Source organism: Carettochelys insculpta, chromosome 5 (assembly GCF_033958435.1).
Source record: "Carettochelys insculpta isolate YL-2023 chromosome 5, ASM3395843v1, whole genome shotgun sequence".
Lineage (NCBI taxonomy): Eukaryota > Metazoa > Chordata > Testudines > Carettochelyidae > Carettochelys > Carettochelys insculpta.
The window spans coordinates 13,484,089-13,497,559 of NC_134141.1; positions in this window are offsets into that span (position 1 = coordinate 13,484,089).

The window sequence follows — 13,471 nt, forward strand, 5'->3', positions numbered from 1 at the left end:
CAAGTATCACATTTTTATTTGACTGAGCTGTACTTGGCATTTTTATAACAGTACAAAAGACCTGATCTTGGTGTGAGCTCCAAATAGGTCTGTTTGCACAGAGGTCAAAGCAGCATCAGGAGCAAAGTTAAACATGCCCCTAAGTGTTTATAGGTTAGGTGCTTTACTTACATGCTTAACTTCACACAATGCGTGGTCCTTTAATTAAAGGTAAACACATGAACAAGTCTTTGCAGGATCAGGACCTGCCTCAGTCCACTTTTGACTATGTAGCTATGTACTGCATGAGACTGATTTATACATTATTAATGTTATCCCTTTCCATCTAAAAGAATGGATAAATTATATGCCCCATGTTTGGGAGGGTGGAGTTTGTAGGACCGTGAAACAAAACTCTCGCAAGACTCTTGCACCTGTGTCTTTGAAAAATTGTTGCTATGTAATTCCTATAGTATTCTTTCAAACCAAATGAAAAGGAATTACATTCCTTCCCAGTGAGTTACTAGCCTGAGTGGATGGATAGCAGCTGATTTTATAGCGAGACAAGTAATCTTCAGGTTTCAGGATTCCTTCAACTTGCAATCAGTTTTACAAGTACAAAAGCCCATACACATCAGTCAATACTATTAAGTCAGACTAGATAGAGCCAGGTCTGCTGAGTCTCAAATCTGGTCTATTGAATTCTGTCACTTCCAGTTAGATATTTCTGATTTTATTTCAGCTTAACCCGTGAATTGTTCCACCTAAAGGAAGGACAGAGCAAGGCTTCTTACATGTATAGAACAGAGAAGAATAGTTGTCACAGCTGATTCCCCACCCTGGTATTTGAGCGCAGGTAATGGGGGTCAGCTACCCAGATAAAACACTGCTAGACCTTGTCTCTGCAGTTCACAGAGACAAAAAAGATTTCCTGATTACAATTGTCCCTGAAATCAATTCGTAGTTAGTCCCACCAAGTGTACAAAATCCCCTTTCTAAGAAAGAAATTATTTGGAATCTCTTTCCTAAGGGCAACCCCAGTTCCCTATCACCTTTTCCCAAGGACTTGGAAAGAAATAACAAGAGCACCCCACAAAAACCATGCAGGGAGCTCTGAGCTCTCTGGTAACGTGTCTGCAGCTAGGCATGTAGTTTTAAGCTTCTGTAGGACACAAAGGATCAATCAGTACATGTTAAGGAAAAAAAAAGCACTTTTATTGTTAAAACAAGACTACTTTTGCAAGCATTGTACATGGCTTGGTCTTAAAAAATACATGAATGAAAACACAGGGATTTTTCCCTGGGTCAGATTCTTGGATACAGGAGAGAAGACAAAAAACAAATAACCTGCTCAGACATGATTTCCAAACCCTCAAACAATGAAAACTATAAACCTTATGTGACTACCTAAACTTTTCCCTACTCACATTTTCTGATGAACAGAGGGGATCAGTTCTGAAAGAGCTCATTTCTTTCCCTCCATCCCTGGAGAGATTGCTCTTGTTACTCTGTTTCTGTTTCTTACAAAGAAAGGATGCTGTTGTGATTCAGTTTCAGGTTTGAATTTTTCTGCTAGCTCCTGTTGGCTCATTGCCACTTTCCCCGCAACTGCCTCCTTCAGAGGCAAGTTAGCTTAACCCTTTCCTAGCTCTCCAGGTAAGTTTAGGCTTTCCTTTGTACCTCCCATTCATAAAGATAATCTCTGTATTTGAGATCAATCCCTGCCTCCAATCCTCCATTGATGTAAACCAGCATCATAAGGCACTGATTCTCAAAGGAGTTTAGGCATCTAACTCCTATTGATGTGATGGAAATTAGGTGCCTAGATTCATCTGAGGAGCTGGGCCCAAAACATAGGAATATTGCTCCAGTTTAAGTAGAAGTGAATAAAGTAGTGTGTGTACAAAGGACCAAATAAGCATGACAGTTTCCAAATTCCTGGTGCCCTTTCTTATGAAACAATGTTTCAAACATCAGAATTATTCCCAAATTAAGGTCAGAAAAAACAAACTTTACACTTACCTAATTATATGCACTTCAAACCTCCCTAGTCCTATCCCTTGATTCAGTCAAGTGCCCAAATCCCATTGATGATGTATCTTTAGTACGTGCTTAAAGTTAAGCAAATGCCTAAGTGCTCTGCTTATTTGGAGCATGAAAAGAAAAATTGTTGGCCCTGCCAATTCTCTGGGCAGGGAATTACGACTGATTTCCATGTGAAGATCTTGCAGGCTGAGTTTCTGGGACAGATCCTCATCTGATGTAAATTGTTACAGCTTCACTGAGGTCAAGGGAATTATGATCATGTATGCCAGTGGAGAATCTGTCCCGGTATTTCAAAATAATCTTCATCTGCAGAAAATATTAATGCAAAACAGAAGTCCAGTGAATAAATGAGATATCACTGCTGTAGGGTCCAGAAGCAACTGTGGCAGATGTTTAAGTCTCACTGAGAGGACTTATTGTACAAGAGCTGTTTGACATTACCTCTAGACCTTTGTCCATCCTGTGCTTTGGTGCCCACATTTGCCATCCTGGCCTGTCAACTGCCCTTCCCCACAAATCTTCTCTTTTCATGATGAGGTGCTTGAGGTCATTCAGAACTGTTCATTTCCATGTAATTCATGGTCTTCCTCTCTATCTTCCTGCATTTTCTGGCTCTCATTCAAGGGTGGTATTTGACATTATGACTGACTAAAGTGGAGTAGACACAAGGGAGAGTATGAAATAATTGTGCCCACATTTAAGTAAAATGAAGGTAAGTCTGAGAGCAGTTTAAATTAGATTACTTTAAAAATGTCATTTTATACTGCAAAAATTAATAGGTTTAAAATAACCATCATGAGAAATGCATTGGTTATTATAAAATTAGGTTGGAAATAATGGTGAATTGGGATAAAAAATCTATTGAAAGGGAAGATGGGTATTGTGAGTAAGATGAACAGAGAACAATATAAAAGTAATTGGAGTTGAATCACTTTATCAAAATGTGAAAAAACCTAGTAGCAGATTCTGATGAAAATACACTGAATACATTTGCAGCCAAAAATATTGGACAACTTGCTGAATAATCATCAAATGTCCTTTGTTTGACAAGTAACGAAGCACAGAAAGACAAGGACAGATTCTCAGTGTTATAGCTCTACAAATGTTAATGTATCTGTGCTGATTTACTTCAGCTGAAGATCTGTGCATTCATATCTAGGTAGTTTCAATTGTTTAGTGGTCTGTGCTTGCACTTGCTGTCTTATGCACTGACGTAACATCCCTTGTGCCCTGGTGCCAGGAACCTCTTGCAAAAAGAGGCGAATGAAACAATGGTGTAGGGGGGAACTGTTACCCATGGTTGTAACTTATCCTTTAAATCAACTTCTGTACTTCATGGCTGGAAGACAGCTAATGTGATGCCAATATTTAAAAAGGGCTCTAGAGGTGATCCTGGAAATTACAGACTGGTAAGTCTAATGTCAGTACAGGGCAAATTAGTTGAAACTATAGTAAAGAATAAAATTGTCAAGCACATAGATGAACATAATTTGTTGGGCAAAAGTCAACAAGATTTAGAATAGAATAATAGAACTGGAATGGACCTTGAGAGGTCATTGAGACCAGTCCCCTGCTATGCTATTCTCATACCTGGAGTTACATATCTTAGCTCAACTTTCTCCTCTCATACAGAACCACCTTAAGCTTGGAGCCAGAAGGCAGCCAAAAGAACTCCTGTCTTCACCCCTTGCTTTGAGCTTGGAGGTAATGAAAACATGAGGGACTGGGTGCTCAGTGAAGGCAATGCAAACTATTCCTTCTGAGTTATGCTAACTATTTTATTTTAATACAGTGGTAAAGATCTTACTCTACCAGCTAAAAAAAAGTTATTGAAACAGCAAAAGACAATGTTTCTCTTTGAGGGTTTTCAACAGGGAGTTTTAACTTATTTGTCTGTGGGACTGTATGTGCCTAGTTAAGCCTTGATGACAAATTTTCTGCCCCCCTTCAGCAGCTCAGATCTAATTGCAGCCGAACACTCGGTCATGCACAACATACAGATTCAGTGAAGCCACAACACCTTCCCAGCTGTGCCTCACTGCATGCTAATTTTATATATGGTATGGAATGAGGCAGGGTTCAGCTGAGTGTTTTAGGGGTGACAATTCCAAAAGTGCCCAGCATTGGCCTAGTGTTGCTCTCTTTAAAGTTAATGGGAGTTTCACCATTGGTTTTCGTGGAAGCAGAAAGAGGTTTATGAAGAGCCCTTTCGAAAATCCCACCCTAGGAATCAAAACTCTCAACTCAAACATAACATTACCCCCTCGAAGATGGCTGAGTTTTTGCATCACTGAGTTAGGTGTGAACTGCTAAACTAAGGGGGGGGAGGCAACCAGTTAGAGACAAAGAGCCAAGATAGCGGTGGACAGAGTGCAAAGAGCCACATATTATATATGTATTGATATATAGCTATATATGATCTGTATTTACTTTACATCTGTCTATATATGTCTCTATAGAGATAAATAAAATATCACTACAAATAAATATATAATATGTGGCTCAATGCCCTCCTTCTCCCCCCCGAGCCCCCTGGCTCTAAATGAATGCCCTCTCCCTCCCCTAGAGCGAGGCACTCTCCGCTGTGCCCCAGTTCCATGCTGGCAACTCATTGGAGCCTCCAGAGTCACCACTGGAGATGCTGCTGTGGCCATGTGCTTCACCCACTAAGCGGAGGGGGCTGCGCAGAGCAGGTGTGGTACTCCCAGTGTGCAGCTCTGAGAAGCCACATTTAAAGGCTCAAAGAGCTACGGTTGGCTCAAGGGCCATGGGTTGGCCAACCCGTGCTAAGCCTTATAAAATGAGTAATCAGGCTTTGACTTTTAGAAAACCTGTTAATGAGTAATCTCAATGGTGCATTCAAATATTTGCTGGTGATCAGAACTCCAGTGATGTGTACGAATAAATAGGTGAGAGAGCAGGAGAGAGTAAGCAGAACTTTCTATGAGGTGAAGAAAGAGGGTGTTTTGTTTTAGTGGACAAAAGTCACTTTTAAAAGTATCCTGTAGAACAACAGCTGGATATGAGGAAAAGGTTAAAGAGAAAAACTAAAAAACGCTTAAGAACAAAAAATTTGCACTTGGGATGTTTTTTCCTACTAGCACAGGTTGACGTAATGAAATACACAGAGCTAGACTCTCTCCCCTTACAGCGAGCAGTACATTCGTTAGTCTCAATGGCACTGCTTACATTACTAAGCTTGAATCAGGGCCTCGGAATTTGTCCTACGGAGAATATTATAATCGGCTCAGTTGTGCCAAATTCACAGGCTTGCAGCCAAGAAGGGGAAGGAGCAAACGCAACTTGCTCCCAGTCAGAGTTTTTCCTGCCACTGCTGATCCTGAGGCCCAACACAAATCAGGTCTGATGCCTGCTGCAGTGTTTCCATAGGAGCAACTGGCCCAAGGTCAGGGCATCTCGCTGTTCCAGCCACACCTCTTTCCAATGCCAGAACAACCGGCCACAGGAGACTGGGGAGCAGGGGCATCATTTCTGGTTGGGAGTGGGGGGAGACAGTGGCCCTAGGGCAGGGTGGGAGGAGGTCTGGCTCCATGCCCCTGGAAGGGGTGGGGCTGAGGCCAGGAGGGACGGGACTGAGGGCAATTAGCTCTCAGGCCCCATCTCATGCTGGTGGGGTGGAAGAGAGGCATAATACTGTCCCAGCCACTGTGAACTGCTCCATGTAGCATTTCCAAGGGGCCAGGAGATCCCAGCTACCCTTGAAGGGCTAGCCTGTGGGTAGTTTCCTCTCTTGACTCATGCTGTTGGGTGTGTCTGTGTGTGGCTAGGCTCCCCGCTTCCCTCTGGTGTGTGTGTGTGTGTGTGTGTGTGTGTGTGTGTGTGGAGGGGGGGCTGGACTCCCCCATCCCCTAGTGTGTGTGTGGGGGGGCTGGACTCCCCCATTCCTCTGTGTGTGTGTGTGTGTGAATGCGTGGGTGTGTGTAGGTGGGGCTGGACTCCCTCATTCTCCCATGTGTGTATGTGTGGCTGGGCTGGATTGGGGCTCCCCCCCCCCGTTTGCCAGTGTGTACCTGTGTGTAGCTGGCTGGGCAGGGCTGGCTTGGGGCTCTCTCTTCGCATGTGTGTGTGTGTGTGTGTGTGTGGCTGGGCTTGGGCTCCTCCCTTACCTCTGGTGTGGTGTGCATGTGTGACTGAGCTTCCTCCTTCAATCTGGGGTGTGTACACATGTGACTGGGTTTCCCCTTTTCCTCTGGTGTATGCATGTGCGTGGCTTGGACACTCCTCTTCTCTCTCTCATGTGTGTGTGTATGGATGAGTTCCCCCTCTTACCTCTGGGCTTGTGTGTGTGTGTAGCCGGGCTCCCCGCTTCCCTCTGGGATTGTGCATGCATGCATGCCTGCTTTAAAAGCACCTTTGTTCGTGAGTGATGGGTGTGTACCATGGTGGCACACATCTGAACAAGTCCTGGTGAACAGCAACCTAAGAGAAACAGCGGAGCTAGTGACATATGAAGAAAGTGTTCTACGTTCTTCTGTTCCTGGGTAGAGAGGAGGCAGGAGCCAAGGTCCTGCAGTGGCAGGGTTCTTGGGAGCTGGGGGGGGGCTGCAACCCCCTTTTCCCCCCAGATGACACCCCCGGTGAGGAGGGATGGATATCATGCTATTGACTGCATGACGGGAGAGGAGACTCTTCACTTTCTCCTGAAAGCAAATTCCAAACCCCGTGGGACAGTGAAACAACTGGACTGGGGGACTGGTCCCTCCTTAACTAAGCTATTGGAATGAATCCTGTTTATGAGGCACATTCTCATGAACAGGATCACTCTGCTGTCTGCAAAGTGACAGGCAAAAACCTATCCACCCTCTGATTCTTGAGATACTGAAAAATAACCTTTGACTTACTGCTTTAAAGAATGGCTTTATTTTACCGGCGTGCTCAAGGAGGCTCAGCAAACAGCTCCTGAGCCAAGCCCTGGTGGGATTTTATTGTCTGGTAGAAAATGAATATTCCACAGACCAATGTTGACTATTCCATTTATCAGGGGTGAGTTAGCTCAAGTCACCTGTGCCGCCTCCACAGCACAGTCTTTTGCTGTGTCCATGCAAGGGAGCCTTGGTTTCTATTGACCTATATTGATGGCTTTATGCTGCAGCTGTAGTGTGTTATTGTTACACTTTCAGGCTTATTGCCTGATATTTACACTCCAGATCTGCTGATGGCGGGAGGGACAAAACGGGCAGGTGCCCCGGGGTCTGGTGTTCTCAAGGCGCCTGGAGTTCCAGACACTGCTGTGGCTACTTTGACAGCAGTGGCGGCGGGAGCTCTGGGCACCTTTGAAGTGCCTCGGCAGCGCTGTTCTGCTGCTCTGTCTAGGGGGTGGGCCTCGGGCTGTTGCCTTGGCGGTGCTGAGGGCTGACAGGCCATAGGCCCCGACCCTTCCACATTTGGCCCTGCCTCTTCCAGTGGCATGGAGATGAAGGGCTTACTACCCTAGGCCCCTGCCCCTTCAGCCCTTAGCCCCACTCACAGTGGCTGTTGGCCCCCCGTACACCTCAGCAATATGAGTGTGAGATGGGACTGATAGGGCTGGTAGGGGTAGTTCAGTTGTGGCAGGTGCAGCTCAGTGGTTTGTGTATTAGCCCCCCCGCCCCCCAAAAAGCAGGGTTATGAGTTCAAGCCCTCAGGGGGCTATTTGGGGAGCAGGGATAAATAGGTCAATACAATTGTTAAAAAGAAATAGGGATGGTTTGTGGCCCTGCCAAAAGGGCAGGCAACTGCACTTAATGATCTCCTGAGGTCCCTTCCAGCTCTACGAGATGTGTGTATACACCCAGCATTTGCTATGTGTGTCTCTAACCTGTATGAATTCAGCTGGTGATCTCAGTTTATCCCTAGCAGATGGGCATTCGCAACACAAACATCTCTTTCCTGAATAGAATTAATTAGGCATTAATAGGAGTAGCAGGCCAAAGACTAAAGCGGGGACAGAGTATGAACTAATCTCTTCTCCAGAGCAGGACTGCAGCACATTGCTTGTGCAGAGTGAGGAACCTTGCTTTCTGCCCCACGTAAATACAAAGCAGGCTGCAATGAGATAGAAAGAGCAGCACTCTAGAGAAGACATCTGTTCAGGGACCAGTGTCACTGTATCGCTCCCCTGCCACAGACTGGTAAATTACTGTTTGAAATAATGGACAACACCCACTATAGAGCTGACAGACCCTGGTTATTAGCAGGAGAAATTGAACCTGGGACCTCTCACATTAAAGCCACATACTACGACAGGTTGAACCTTACTTGTCCAGCAACCTTGGGACTGACTGGAGCCACACAAAAGAACGTGTCATACCACGGGAGGTCAACACTTCTGCTGCTTACTGGGCTCTTAGAAGACATTTAGTGGTAAATTACAGCTAAATAACAGCACAGAACACTGAGAGCCAGGACTGGTGGCTGTAAACCAACTTCATGGGACCACAGGAAACTTGTTCACATCCAGGATAAGTGGTCGTCTTGCCAACTAAAATCATGCCGGATTATGGATGTTGCCAGAAGAGAGTGTTCCGGATTAGAGAGGTTCAACCTCTACCACGAGAGCTAAAGGCCATCTGGCTTTTAGTTAAGGCTGTAGAGCAGAGTTTCACGCTCTTTCTTAGTGGTCTCAGTGTCTCTGGGCTGTACTTCTGTCAGGATAATTTACAGACTGTACCGGCAGTAAGCAAAGCATATGCTAAAATTATCCATGTGCTTTCAGCCTATAGAAAACGGGAAGCTAAAGTGTTGTGTAATCACCTGCAGGCAGACTCAAACCTGAGATCTCTGGTGCAGCTGGCGCTCAGCTCAGGCTGTAGAGGACACTCAGTCCTTCTCTCTGTAAGTGATCTCGGTGCCATCATGTGGGACAGTGAACCACACCGGGGTGAGTGCGTTACAGCTGCACACTGCAAGACACACATTGCTCTTTCCATTCTGTGGCAGGGCCATGCCCTGCTCTTCACCTGCAGAGGAGTCTCACTTTGCTGTGCAACAGAGAATGAAAGCAAGAATCTCCACCCTGTGCACAGTTCCCAGCTCATTCTTCATCTATGAACAAAGAAGGTGAGATTACTGTAGTCCATTACCTAGGGCCCAGTGCCTGACGAACGGGATCAACTGCAGAATCTCAGTTTTAAAACAATGGTGGTGTCCAGCCCTCATGCTTGCAGTGAGAACCTTGAAAGAGTAAGACAAATGTAACCATTTCAATGATGACTGTCAGCACGTTGGGTGCGAGCAGTCCAACGTGGGGGATAGAACCAGAGTTTGGTCTAGTTGTTAAGAGCCAGTACCAGCAGTCAAAGCCTATTGTCAGAGCTGGATTCAGAAGCTCGGGGTGGAGCCAGGCTAGGAATGAGGCTGGCAAAGGAGCAGGCACAGAGGTAGAGCAGACGGAAAATGATTGGTGCTTCTGCTGGGCTTAAGACCACACCTGCTGGCTCTCTTCAGCCAATCACAGGGTTCTGTTCAAACTCATCGGTGTTCGGGAGTCTGCCTGCAGACTGAGCTAGCTACTCCCATGCTCAGCTGCATTCCTTACAGCTCTCATTCCTTACAATGTCTGCCTGTGTCTGCACCCATCCTCAAGCAAACTCTCTAAGAGGTGTGAACTGCCTCATTCATTTCAATAAAGTGCTAACTCTGAAGCCCCTTACTGTTGCCCCCTATCAGGGCTCCCTTCCCACAGAGTCTTCTGCTCATGTGGGGAGGGGTGAAATCCTCTTTTGACAATGTGAACACCTGAAAGCAAGTCCCTTTAAAATCTCTGACTGGGTACCCAGAATCACTAATACTTTAAAACAAAATTAGACCTTGATGCTTATTAAAAGCAGTATCTATCCAGGTTCCTCAGTTTTAAAATATAAATCTGAATAATTTGGTCACTCCAAAGTATTCCTTTTTAAAAATACCTGGCTTCTATTGATTTGGCCAGTACTTTTGTCAAGTTTCCTTGAGAAATCTTGGATTCACTGAGTGATCATTTGACTTTCTCCATAACACAAGCCATAGAACTTCCCCAAAGCAATTCCTAGAGTATCTTGAAGTATCCCCAAAGCTGGGAGGTCTCATTTAGTCGGAAACAAAAGCAGCCGTAAGGGAAGGAAACTCATTGGATCTTGGAGTTGGAACAAAAGCCATGCTAGATAACTGAAGCAAGGAAACAGCAGGAGCACCGAATGCAAATGCTTAGTACTTTGCAGGTTTTAAACCTACCCGATCATGTCCATCCTCATTTAAAAATCTGTGTGCTGAAGGGAATCTCCTGCTGTGCTCTCCCCTAGGCTAGCTTTGGCTCATACAATCCCTGTTCAGGACCAAAGGCCCAGATCCTGTTTAAAATAAGCTTTCCCATCCATCTTAGTGGTTTGGGGTATCTAGGTATTGCAAGGTGGAGACTCAGTGCAAAGAGGGATGGTATTCTTCTGGTGCTGCAATAAATCCACATCTCGACGGCAGTAGCTGGGTTGACGGGAAAAAAAATCTTCTGCCAAGGCAAATTTAGGTTATCTTAATTACATAGCACAAGGCATGAAATTTTTCACAGTCCTGAGCCATGTAGTTAAGCTAACATTACTTTGTATCATAGACCAGCCCTTAGATGACAAGCTTTGCCCAAAGCAGTTTAAAATGCTTGAGACCTTGAAGCCAGACCCTGTCCAAATAATTCATGTTTCATTATTGAAATCCTGACAGACTTTCACTTTCAGCCGTGGTAGCTCTGGGAGCCTGTGGAATACTCAAGTGGGAACGGAAAGTATCAACCCTATCTACCTGATCTCTCATGCATTTATTCTCTCTCCTTCCTTGCACGTGTACTGGCTTCTGTTGGCATAAATCAAGGTCTTTCTCGTCGAGATGGCTAGTTTAATTAGGTAAAGTAAAATCTCTCCAGAAATCTATTGAACACCGTTCAATAAACATTAACAAGAAACCTGCACTTCCGCAGTGCGCTTTGGGAGCTTTTCTGCGGAAAAGTGCAAAATTACATCAGACCACTAGGTGGAGGGATTGTTTCATTCATTGAAGCAGAAGGTGCCTTTGCCCAGTAGGGAAACACAGCAAAATACAGCTTCACCATAAATCTGGAAATAGATTTAGCCAATAATAATATGAAGCATGGAAACTGAATTTCTTAGAGGGTTTAACAAACAAATCTAGGCAGAGGATAGGAGCATAATTTAATGCCATCTTTCCCTCCCGCCCCTCTTTTCTGATACAGAGATATTTGTATACCTTGTACATAAGCCGTGGGTGTAATTGGAATGTGTTTGTCATAAAGCAGAAACCTGTAACAGTCTAATTTGTGGACACATGAACTGTATTTTATTAATAGGGTTATTTTGCTAATGCATATTTAGGGTCAGTCTGATTTTGATAATAGCTGGGTGTTTTTCAGGACACACTTGAAGGCGTGCTTAGCAAACACACCACTCCATGAACAGCCCTCTCAATTAAATTATTGGCATAGATTTGAAAACAGGAATCTGCTTCTTTTCACAGATAATCCATCCCGGGAGCTTCCAGGCATTCGGATAAATTCTACATTGCAAATACTTTGGATCCTTGAAAAATTATTTCTTTTCAGTGACTTCCAGTGTATGAAGATTCTTTTCATCCCATTCAGTTGCAGGAAAAGAGGAGTTCACAGTCCACTTCTCTTGCAGCTGGTGGTGTGTTTGGGAGTGGCTACCTACACTGCAATCTCTCCACTCACTCTGTGGTCCTCTTCCCTTTTAGCCAGTATAATCAGCATGAAATGGGATATTTGCATCCTGACATGGTTGGCATGTTACCATCTGGGTGCAGAAAATCATACAATTACATATCAAGAAGAGAAACCCCAGCATGCTTCAGAGGCACATGACTCTTATTTGCTCTGAAGTCAGAGACTGGGTGCTGAGTACAGAGAGGAAAGTGATTTGGAGACAGTTTGTTCAAATGTTTGCTGCGGTGTGACGGCCACAGTGCTGACAGGTAGAAAAAAAGCTGCCCGGCTGGACTGTCAGCAGTGCCTGAGATTATATTTGAAAGGAGACCCAGAAGGTAGCCATGGGCTTGTATGCAATGATTTGTCCATTAATCTCCTGCTAGCCCTCCCACCACTGACAGACAGGAAGGCAATGTTTTCAGACCAATACAGCCAGCGTCACAGCTGTATCCAATCCACTGGACTTTATCGCCAACTATGAGGAGCTATTTTGTGAGATGGTTTTTCTTTCTCCCTCCTGCCTTACACCTGACAGGCAAAATAGGGAGGGAGACAGGGACATGCAAGAATGGTCCCAAAACGGATGCTTGTTATTGCCAGGTGGTCAAATTCATCCCTACATTAAATCTATTGGGTCAGATATTTTAGCTGGCATAAATCCGCAGAGCAGCAGGGTCCCCACTGCCAGTATATGCCAGCTGAGAATCTGGCCCACAGGAGTTTAGAGGACAGACTCTGATGTTAATTTATTTTATTTGGTCTTTGAGAGCTATGTCTACTCAAGCTGCTTGGGGTTGATCTTCCAGGGTTTGATTTTGCACTTCTGGTCTGGATGCATGAAATTGACCTCTCAGGGGTTGCAGTTGACTCTTGTACTCCTCTTGAGATGTGAGGAGTGATGGAGAAACACTCCCATTGACCTTTCCCTGTATAGACACACAAGTTAGCCAAATACAGATGTGTTGATTTGAGCTATGCAATTTGCATAGCTAGACTTGCATATCTGCCATTGACTTTCTTAGCGTAGTGTAGACGTAGCCTAAGTCAGAGCTGCTTATTTTTCTGAATCTTTCTCCGCATTCTCCTCCTTTCTCTGCAGTTAGCACGAGTAAACCAATAGAACTAAGGAAACGGGCTGAATTCTGCCTCATGCGTCATAAACACAATTGCCTGTTCAATTCTTATTCCAGAATCCTTATTGTTGGTAATGCTATTCAAAAGTGGAAAGAGCAGAGCTTAATTTTCAATAGGAGGTTGAGATATATTGCTGGCAGTCAGAAATATCTTCTCTTTTGTCAGTAAACTAAGCAGATATGACTCCAGATGATACCTTCAGGATATATTGTAATCTTTCCCCACATATTATTTGTATTTGCATTTATAGGCTGTAATTTGCCATGATGGGATGTGCTTTGCAAGACATTTGCATGAAAGATTTTTACAAAGCAAGCAAACAAATATATGTCTGAGATATAAAAATGAACAAATGTGAGCTGGAACCCACTGGGGGAGAATAAATGTGGAATACTCGGATGTCACTTTCTCAGTACTTTTATCTAGTTCTAACTGCACAAACTGTTATGAAATAAAATTGTGCAGAGTGGGTCCAGGCTGAGGGAGGAAGAGGCAGATTTAATATAGTCCTCAGCTCCTGGAAATCCATAATATACCTCCAAGGAAGAAAACTGCACTATGTTGCTGTACAACAGCTCAGGATCTGGGCTACCATCTTTATTTTTC